The sequence below is a fragment of the Giraffa tippelskirchi genome, chromosome 2 (genome assembly GCF_054371585.1).
Source record: "Giraffa tippelskirchi isolate mGirTip1 chromosome 2, T2T-mGirTip1v1.2.pri, whole genome shotgun sequence".
NCBI classification, from domain to species: Eukaryota; Metazoa; Chordata; class Mammalia; order Artiodactyla; family Giraffidae; genus Giraffa; species Giraffa tippelskirchi.
The window spans coordinates 169609178-169618220 of record NC_137276.1 but is presented as its reverse complement, the minus strand read 5'-3'; the positions used below and the strand labels follow the sequence as shown (position 1 = coordinate 169618220).

At 43.0% G+C, this 9043-nt stretch overlaps 1 protein-coding gene across 4 annotated transcripts in view; it reads right to left on the bottom strand.

Annotated features, from left to right (window-relative positions):
- The window catches only part of FSTL1 (follistatin like 1), a 53285-nt gene that overhangs the window by 28846 nt on the left and 15396 nt on the right, over positions 1–9043 (bottom strand). The gene's annotated exons all lie outside the window — the stretch shown is intronic.

The window sequence follows — 9043 nt, the reverse complement described above, 5'->3', positions numbered from 1 at the left end:
ATTCTATTTGTGTTTGCCTTGCAAGAGAAAAAGGGAAGAAAAGAAGGGAGAGAATGGCTAAAGGAAATTCACATGAGATTCACAATTCTTCATTCCTGCCAAGAACCTGTCACTGAAGTATGTCTGGGACTGCCAGGACTCACATTTACTCAGCATTCATGCTCTAATTATTTCCACATGTAGTTCAAGGAAAATGGTTGATTAAAAGTTAAAAAAAAAAAAAAAAAACCCACACACCTAAATCCCAACTCCCTCAACTAAAGAGGGGAGATAGCTCTAGGGCAGCTCAGGGAGAGTTCCGAGAGCCAGTTTTAGAAGTGTCCCCTGCAGTGCTGGCCACATCTGGACCAACATCCCCACACATTCCGGGCACTTCATCCCAAGCAAGCCAGCCCTCCACCTCCTCAGGCTTCCCAAGCCCCGAACCACATAGAATTCACATTCTTTGGACTTCTGAGTGGAATATAGGATTTATTCCTCTGCTCTGGTGGAAGGCAGAAGAGATACGGATACAGACTGAGAGCTCTAGCTCTTTTGACCTGGGCTCTTCTGAATTTAGGTAGCTCATGACATCAGGAGGGCTTCCCTCATAGCTGTCAGTAAAGAATCTGCTTGCAATGCAGGAGACCTGGGTTCAATTCCTGGGTCGGGAAGATCCCCTGGAGAAGGAAATAGCAACCCACTCCAGTATTCTTGCCTGGAGAATCCCATAGACAGAGGAACCTGGCAGGCTACAGTCCATGGGGTCACAAGAGTTGGACACAACTTAGCAACTAAAACACCACCTGATATCAGAACACTCCTAAGAAAGGAATCCACTGTGGCAGAGAACTTGGGTTACCTTCCCTGAACCGTGTCCCCTTTCCAGCATCCCAAATTGCACATGTCTGCCCCTAAAACTGAAAGATAAGCCACTATTCTCCAAGGTGGTTCACATGACTTGGCACCAGTGCCAACACTGTCATCTACTTGACCACATTTAACCAGATCTCTGGCACGTGGCTCAGTTTTCTTCCTCTCTCCTGGGTGACTTCACTGTTTACTTGGCCTTCTCACCTCCAGGAATCCTCATTTCTCAGGTCATCTGGCTACAGGCACTTCAGGAGGTGTCTGTGAGTAGAGCAGGTGGCCACAGTAGACTAAAATAAAGGGGATGGGGTTTCTGAGGCTCTACATTTTGAAGTGAGAACTCATTACTCTTCTAAAATGTCAACACATAAGGCATTGTTAGCTGCTTCTTTAATTTTCAGATGGGTAGAGAATGTCCCACAAGACCAGCTAAAAAAGTAATGTTACCATCTGGGAAGTCTGATTTATCATCTGAATTGCCCCAATTCTTCTGTTCTTCAAGGCTTAGCTCAAGTTATTATACACCACTCCATCTTCAGTGACTTTTTCCTTTTGGTTGGTATGAATTCCTTCTTCCTTCTCTGAATGTTCATTCCTGTCTTTATGAACTCCTTTTGATCACTTTTAAAAAACTGATTGTGTAGATTTTGTCTTCCTATCTGAACTAAAAGTTCCTAAACGACAAGGATTATGCTTAAAGTTCTGTCATAGGTCCTGGTATAGTATCCTGTGACACTCAATCAACCTTTGTTGAAAGTAGGAAAGGGGGACTGAACCCCACCTCCCTAAGGACTTGGAACAGGGGCAGAAAGCTCCTATGCCAGTTCCTCTCCTAGGGCTGCCCCCTTCTAAGACCAGTCTTTTGGAGGAATAGCCTCAAGACCCCAGTCTTTTCTCTACCAGGCCATAAACAGTTAGCTTGGAATTTCACCAACTAGAGATTATCTTAGACCCACAGAAAGACACTGGGGTGTGTGTTTGTTGATGAAGTGGACAGGAGAACACTACAGGACTGAAATGGCTTTTGGTCATGCCCTTTGTTCACAGTTAATGTATAACCTAGCTGACATGCTGAGGGAATGAGAATTTTGGTGGAGGGAAGGGGTGTGGGAGATGAGGTAATGTGAGAATGTGAGGTCCCTCAGAGGAAGGCAAAATTCAGTGTCAGAGTACAGGGTACATGCCGCCCAAGAACAGCCCCACAACGGGGCAAAAATGGAGAAGATGAAGAGCAGCACATGAGAGGAAGCCAAGAAAAATTGTGAAAATGGGCTTATTATCAAGGCAGTTGTTTTGTGTTACCTCTTCTCAGGAACCCCACCCCAATACTGCTCTATGAGGCAGAAGGAAGGCAAGATGGTCAGTCTCTCCCTAGATGAGAAAGAGATGCCTCTTGCCTTACTCTACCCCTCCTCCAGCCCCAGAATGTCTCCAGCCACTCCCCTCTGGCTCATCTACTAGGCTGACCCAGCAGTGGGTTGGAAGACCCTGATATGTGAGTTGCCAGAGAAGGGCAAAGGCTTAGCTATGCCCAAGTGATTTATTTCCCCTGGGGTTTGAGCACCTTAAAAGGAACTGTGATGTCCAACCAAATGCTGAGACAATCTGACAGAATGGAGGGGGAAATAGGGTGGGGGGAAAGTACAGAATTCAGAGCTGACTGGAACAAAATAGAACAGAGAGACCCAGAGACCCAGCATAGCAGAGCAGTGTGAGTCTTCTCTTTATAAAGACATAGACAAAGCCCTGGGAATCTTTCGGGGCAGTGCAGCTGAAAAGTACTTGTCAAGTTTCCAGATACTGGCGATTATTCTCCAGTATAAGGAATGAAGAAGGGGTTAAAACCCAGCAAGAAACTCTGGGTTAAATGAAGTCTCCATATGTGTGGCTCAGTATGGTTCCAGGAGAAACAGACAGATGTAATTAGAAGTTCTTAGACATTGTGTTGCCATGGCAACTGCCAGCCCCTGGAGTGGAGGGAGTAGGGGGGAAACCTGGAGTCCGAGGAATACAGTGTTCCAAGGAAATGCCCGAGGTGGGTAGCAATCACCCTCAGGCTCTACAAGCAGGGTCTGTTTCTCTGTCCTACCCACTCCCAGACTCTTGAGGACCCTTCCCAACCAGTTTCTCCTCATCCTCACTTCCCACTACCCAGATACACACTCAGAGCAATTCCAAATGCCAATGAAGGGCTCCATTCAGATGGCACCCAGAGAAAGTCGATTCTTGGAGGAGAGTTTGTGCAGGTGATAATGTCCTCTGGGTAGTCTCTGGCCCTAGGAGCTTTCTGAATGTGAGTCTGAGGATCAGTGAAGGAAGCTGCAGGCTTAAGTTATATATCACTAAGGAGCCCAGTTCCTCTGTGAGGGGGATGCTGGATAACTGCTGAGGGCAAGTAGGGGCATGTGAGCTTGAGCGGGGAAGCGGTACATTTGTTCACAGTAGGACAACAAACAGTGTATTTTATCAGTCAAACTGGAACATATCTGAGAGTAGAAAGGGGAACTTTCAAACAGATATACTTGTGACACATGGTCACCTTAATTGATAGGCTGTTTAAGTGGAAAATGTTTATTTCCATTTTATGATGTGGGAATTCTTACCTGGTGTCTATGAGACCCTAAAAATCCACCTATAGATGTGGGGACTCAATTTTCCTAGGGCATAATCTAGGAAAAATGAAAAACCCAAAGAAAGTACTGCTTTAGGCATGAACTGCCTCTTGCAGCTTTCATCTCCCTTGATTCAACTGCTACATTCATGGGGGTCTGCTGCTGCAAAGCTGGGGAACCCAGGCAGATGAGACCACTTTTACTTCAGAATCCTTGTCATTACAAATCCTTCTAACTACTTCTCTAAAGAGACACCCATTTAATACATCATTGCCAAAAGGAGCTGGTTCTCAATGAATATACAGCAATAATATGGTCAACGGAGGAGGATCATTCCACAGCAGTGAGACCTAATAAATCTCCCCTGAAGAGAGGTTTCCAGAGGTGCTTTCTTACACATTCCTTAACAACCAAACCAAAGAACCAAAGTGGCTCAGGGACCCTGTGGTCACAAAACCCAGGGAAAGGTCAGACTCTCCCAGGGAACCAGAAGAAATGACTGTATTTTAGGTACAATATAGCCAGCCTAGAAATTATGAGCATGTGGTTCAGCCACAACCTCAGTCACAAAATTGTAGGATGTTTAAAGGGTAAGGCCCACCCAGGGTGCATCCCCTGGTATTTTCTCGGGGGCTCTGGGAATCACAGCAATCTAGTCAGAGTTCCTGGCAGTTACTTAGCAACCATGGCTGGTGGTTATCCCTCTTCCTTCAACTCTGCTTCAGGGTTGGGAGCCACTAGGGCTAATGAGTTTTATTTACCTGGACCTATACCCAGACAGATACTGGAAAACGGGGCACAAATCTCTGAGTTTAATGTGGAGCTTCCCCAAGAATTTTGGGTGCCAATTTACAATCCTTAACCATCAATTAACACTGTTGCTCTCCGCTGGGCAGGAGTGTGAGGAAGTTCCAGCACCTACTGCATGTCTCCTGGGTTTTAACAGTCCAGTTTAGAGGAATGTTAATCTCTCTGGAACAAATTAAGAATTACATAAAATCAATCCTTTTGAAAAAAAGCTACACTCCAAACACAATTTAATCTGCATTTCCTTATCATTGTCCAAAGTGGAATTGGACAAAAACCTATTTTGGAGAAAGTCAGCAAAATATGGGACAAGCAAGCAACAAAATACCAAACATCATGCTAGATGCTGGGGACTAAAGGAACAATAAAGCATAGTCTATGTTCCTCAGCTGCTGACAGTTTGGATGAGGAGATGGGGCATAAATACATAAGGGTTTTAAATAACAGAAAAATATAAGCTAACAAGAGCAAATTCAAGACACTGTGTGGCTAAATGCAACATCTGGTGAAGTGACAATTGTCTGGAGCAGAGCTGTGAGTGCAGTGAGACACCAGTCTCACAAATGAGTTAAAATTTTCTAGTAGCCATATTTTAAAAATCAAAAATAATAGATAAAATTATTTTGACTATGAAATTATAAGAATTTGTTTTATTTAAACCAATATAGCCAAAAGATGACCATTTCAGCACGTGATCAATATTACTGAGACATTTTACACTCTTTTTCCATACTAAGTCTTTGAAATCCAGCATATATTTTATATTCACAGCACATCTTAATGGGACTGGCCACATTTCAAGTGCTCAAGGGGCACTTGCGGCCAGTGGCTTTTTCTACTGAACAGCACAGCTCTAAACACTAAGTTCCAAGTTTTGATACATTACTGAGAGCTAAATCAGGGAGGAGAATTTAGATAGAAAAATTAAGACTTTACCTGGGAATGTTTTAGAACATAACTGAAGTCGACAGATATTATCTGATAACATAGGGAAGGCAGCGTGCTGGCTGCCTCTGGGACTAGGAAACTGAAATACCTAGTCCTTTGAAAATGAATAGGCATCACGGGCACTTACGCCTAATTCTGACTCCGCTTTCAGTGCCTGTGGACAAGTCACTTCACTCTTCTGGTCTCCTCTATAAGATAAAATGCTTGTTACCTCCTATTTTAGGACTTTGTATGGCTTATTTCATGAAAAAATAAGGGGCTAATTAAACTACGTATTTTGAGCCTTCTCTTAATTACTTAAAGATACTTTTTGTTTTGGCATAGAAGCGCATGGACAACTTTCACAGTGACGTAGATATGTCTCAAAACTCTTTTTCATTTTTTCCGCTTGACAGATAGACTTACTCTGTTGCTGTCAGCTTTCAATAATCTCTCCCTCTCTCACTCACACACACACACACACTTCTAGTGCCTTGAGATTAAAGTCAATGAAAACATGCACATTCTATTCTTCTTGAGACTTTCCTGCCTTGCATTCTTTCCTTGGAACAGTTGGGAAGTCACAGCTCAAGGGGAAGGAGCTGTAAAGCCTACTTCTGCTGGTCAGGTCTCAGCTGACAGTAGGCCCACCAGTGAGAATCTGTCAGGTTTCCTGCTCCTGCAGTGAAACTCCCTATTTTTGCAGATTAAAATCCTGTGAGACCTTTAAGCTACACCAGCAATGCACAAAGACCTCCTTTTCTGTTCATTTTGTTTCCCCCAAGGACTGTATTAGAAACTCTATCCCAAAACCCACTAGTTTAGTAGCTACACACAGATTATCATTTGCAGTAAAAACATTCCCAAGTATTATATGGGACTATACTTCTTAAAGCTCTGTTCTCCTTCATTTTTAACTGACTAACCACTAGAGAAATGCCACACATAAAACTTGCTCCATTGAAAAGTAGAGCAAGACATTGTGGAAGTCAAGAACTTGGTTTGTGGGTCATCCGGAGAGCTTACAGAGAGTAAGACTGCAGATAAATGGAGGTGGTCTGTTCCCTGGGTCTCCACTCACTACTGATGACTGTGCCTCTGCCGGAGCTTTCCCAAGGATACAAGACTTCTCCGAGATTTAATGTGTAAGTCCAGAAATATTGTTTTATCCACACTGGGGACATCATAGGTCCCCAGTGAATAGCTTCTTATTTGAATAGCTTCAAATGAAACAGAAGAAAGAACAAAAGCTTTAGGATCCCAGAAAGTAAAGGTCTCAGCAAATGGTGAGGTCAGAAGACAGACTGACCAGAGGCTTTGGGGCAAAGTATCACCAATAACAGAAATATAATGCTTTATTTTACATTCCTTTGGGACATTTGCTTACTCTAGGAATGATGTCCAGTTAAGTCAGAATTGCTGATCATGGAGAAAAAGAATAAAAATATTTACTATTCAGCTAGTGTCTGTGTAAATTCCAACTTTACTTGGAGCTTAGAGAATCGGGTTTCAGACTAAGTAAGCCCAGCATTACTACCAAGTCCAAAGTTAAGCAAAGTATCGATGGCACATGCTATCAACCACCTTCCCAGGTGCACAATATTCTTGCAGAATCTGGCACAGAGATGACTGAGCACCTACTATATATGCTAAGCTCGGTTCTAAGTGCCCGCGATTCACTGGTGAAGGAAAAAGAGAAGGGCTCTGTCCTGAAGAGTACATATTCTAGAGGGAGGACAGTGAATAAACATAAATAACAAGATCATTTTGGACTGTGATGAATGTTTACAAGAATATAGAGCATGTCTGACAGTGCAATCTGGAGAGAGGGCACCACTTAGATCCAGTGTTAGGAACCATTCTCTTGAGCTGAGATCTGAAGGATGAATGGAGCAGTTCAGACAGAGAGAAGAAAAGTGTGAAGGTTCTGAAGCAGGGTGGAATTGGTCATGTTCCTGGAACAAGAGAAAGCCCAGTGTGGCTGTGACACAGGGCCCAACAGGGAGAGCAGTGAGAAGTGAGCTGGGAAAAGCAAATGAGGGCTGGAGCATGTAGGGCCCTGGAGGTGCTGGCAAGAAGTTGACATTTTATTCTTAATGAGACGAAGGCTACTAGAGGGTTTTACATAAAAGAGTGCCATGAGTGTATGTGCTTTATGAAGATGATTCAGGTTTTTGTGCAGAGAAGCAGATGGAGAAAGCTTAGAGGGCAAAAAGAGCAGCTAGGATATTACTGCAATAGTCCAAGTACAAAACGATGGTAGCATGGACTAAGGTGGTGGTGATGGAGACAGAACAGTCAATGGAGAGGTAATAGATTCAGATAAAAGAGCTGAGAAAATCTGCTGATGGACTGACTGGGTATGGATGGGTAAAGTGAAAAATAAAAAAGAAGACACCTGGATACTTCAAGCTGATTAAAAAAAAACAAAAGCCAGCCAGTTCTAGGTAGGTATAGACATGGCCATGCCAATGGTCAAGTCTATAGTCAGGCTCAGAAGAATCTGTTGGACTGACCTTAGGATCCAGATGAGCCCCATGCCCTCTTCATAAAACTGAATTAGTTTAGGAAGTGAGTTCAGCAAGCTCACTGAGAGCCTGGGGTCAGATATAAACAGACTCTGCTTGTGGAAATCTGTCTGGAATTGACCCACGTTTCCAAACTGTTCCACTAGTCTTTAAATATTTATGGTATTTTTTGAAATACCTTTATGTGGTGAAATGTATGGAAAACATTGCTTACTTTTCTTTTAGAGAGGAAAATAAATAATACATATGAATATTATAAGGCTCTGAAGTCTTGCAACAAAAAACCCTTTTATCCTAGCACATAATATTAACATCACTCAGTACTCAGTTTGAGAAACATGGGTTTAGGCTCTGTATGTCTCTCCCTGTAGTTCTACTCTCCCCTGGAATTCAAACAACAGAAAGAAGAATAGCAGCTACTATTTATTGAGCACTTACCTTATGTAAGGTACTTTATATCATTATCTCCCTTGCTATACGCACTATATACAGGTGCTGTTTTAATTTACAGCTTGTGTGTTATCATTTGCTGTTGTGATGAGACCATACATCCATCTAGCAAAAAGAGTCACCTTTCTTTTTGGGTCATATGTATCAACAGTGCTCACTCACAGTATTTCCTCACAAAGCATTCATGATAAAGACCAGATATTCTTCATTTTATCACCTCTGCTTCATTTACTTACCCAACTACAGCCAACAGTAAGAGTTTCCCACCCCCACCACCGCTTCCTTCCTCTTCCTGTAGTCTTCCCCATCACTATTTTCCTTCTTCCTATTTACTCTACCCATTTCTAAACAAGAAACTGTTTTAGGACAATTCTCATGCTTTCAATACCCTTGGCTTTAGAATCCTTTGTCTCTCCCTCAAAGAGAATGCCATGGCTTTCCAAATATGGCTGTTGCCACATCTAAATCCACAGATTGGTAATCTAGAGCCCATAATAGTCCTCAGCTGCCTGGGAGCAACCCTCACCACCCTCCCCCCGCTCTCCACACACTTGTGTGTGTGCACTCATTTCACCACTGAACAGAGAGAAGACTTTCCCAGAATTAAACAAGTCACTGGGGAATGAGAAGGTCTTTGCATTCTAGGCCACTGTAACATGAGTAACTATGGTCACTACCTGACAATGCCATTTACACTGGGCAAAATAATGATAACACTACCCAGAAACATAAGTCAATCACCAGCTGAAATATAGCCCCTGGGGAGGAACCCAACTTGCTCTCCAATCCACACAGCAATTCAATGAAGCAACTTAAGCAGGAAATGAAGAGCCTGCTGTTTAATCAAATGTGTAAAAGGAATTTAGAGGG